Consider the following 2095-nt stretch of genomic DNA (forward strand, 5'->3'; position numbering starts at 1 on the left):
TTTTCCCAAACATCTTTCTATTATTAACTCGTAGTTTCATTCCATTGTGGTCAGAGAACATACTTTGTATGATTTAAATTCTTTTTGATTTATTAAGCCTTGCTTTAGGGATTGTTATTTGGTCCAAACTCAAAATATTCCATGTACACTTGAGAAGAATGAATATCCTACTATTATTGGGTAGAATGTTCTATATATTTACATTTCAGTTTTGTCTAGTTGGTGTAAAGTGTTGTTCAAGTCTTTTGTTTCTTTGCTGATTGCCTACCTAGTTGTTCTGTTCATTATTAAAGTGTAATATGGGTGTTTCCAGTTATTGTTGAACATTCTAATTCTGTCTTCAATTCTGTCAGTTTTGCTTCACTTATTTTTGGGCTCTCTTGTTAGTTTTATGCATGTTTATAATTGTTATATTTTCTTGGTTGATTGTCTAATTATTATAAAGTGTCCTTCTTTGTCTCTGGTAGCAAAATTTTGTCTTAAAGAATATTTTGTCTGACATTAAATTAGCCATTCCAGTTTTCTCTTAGTTACTGCTTGGATGATATATCTTTTCTTATCCTTTTTTCCTTCAACCTATTTGTGTCTGTGAACCTAAAATGTGTCTTTTGTATAAAGGATATAGTTGGGTCATGCTTGTTTAACCATTTCTTCATTCTCTGTCTCTTAGTTGGAGAGTTTAATTTAATTACTTTCAATGTAAATGCGGAAAGATTGGATTCATATCTGCCTTTTTGCCATTTGCTTTCAATATGTCTTATGTCTTTTGACTTTAAATACCTTGGACCAATACGTCTTCTAGTCTTTGAAATGGGGATTTGTATGCATTTTGAGCACACCTTCAATACTTAGACAGGTAGTTGACAACTCTGCCTTAGCCTTCACTTCCTGATTGCACAGAGCCTTGAAGTCAGTTGTAAGTGAGAGCTTGTAGCATTCTCAGGTATTTCCTAAGAAAACATGTAGCACTGGTCATGTGCATAACCCTATGCATGTATGGGGCCTGTTCTATAAACCCAGGTACATGTCAAAGCTTTTAAGATCCCTTCTATGGCCATCTCACTCCTCAGCTTTTTAAAAAAATAGTTTGGTTAGTGTAATGTTTTTCCCAATGCTTAACCAAAAAGGTAGCCACAGAGTTGATAGTTGCTTCTATTTGATTTTGATAACACCACCACAAGAAAAGTATTTTGGCCAAGGAGTGAGAGGGGGAAAGCTTTTAACACTAGGAGAACTTTGAGTCAGGTCCAACACAGTCTTGCAAGTAAGGTGTTTTTCCACTGCACCACTAGATAAGTAAAATAATAACAATTCCTTGGCAGTGAGGTTTTGAAAGAGCTTTGGCCTCCCTCTTATGGTAGCTTTCAGGCTGCTAGGTTTCACTGTGAATGTGGGTTATTTTCAAGGCTACTATGAAGCTGGAGAGTAGAACTAGGACTTTGGCAAGTTAAAAATGTCAAAAACTCACTGTTTTTACTGAGATCGAGCCTCTCTGTCTCTCTGTCTGTCTCTCTCTCTGTCTATCTCTCTTTATCTTTCTCTTTTCCTTATTTCTTTCTTTCAAAAATGTTTCCTGGGTTGCCGTAAGCTTTTGATGAATTTTCAGAGTTCTGTAAAAGTCAATTCTGACAATTTTTGCCAGTTTTCTCATTGCTTTTGTGGAAGAGAGAGTTTTCAGAAGTCGTTATTCAGCCTTTTTTACTGACATCCAGACCATTGGACTTTAAGGCACTGTGTGAAATGGATTCATCCAATGAGCTTATTGGCAGTGATATGGCTGGACCAAAAACAAAGAGGTTTTCCTGTAATTATCACTCTGCTTTAGATTCCAGAACTTTCCTACCTACGTGAAATAGGTTTGGAAAGAGATGTCCAATTATGATTGAGATTGAATTTACTACTGGATAGATATTCTGGAGCCCTCAAAGTCAGATTTAGTGATTCAAAAAAATTTAAGTCACTTCATATTTCTTGCACATTTGATTTTAAGGTGATAAATTAATGCTTATTGCCCTAGCCTCCAGCTGGTCTTTTTACATCTTGTGTCTCTTCCTTTCCAAATCCATTTCATACTCTTATGATTCTAAAAATCTCA

The sequence above is a fragment of the Microcebus murinus genome, chromosome 5, assembly GCF_040939455.1.
Source record: "Microcebus murinus isolate Inina chromosome 5, M.murinus_Inina_mat1.0, whole genome shotgun sequence".
Lineage (NCBI taxonomy): Eukaryota > Metazoa > Chordata > Mammalia > Primates > Cheirogaleidae > Microcebus > Microcebus murinus.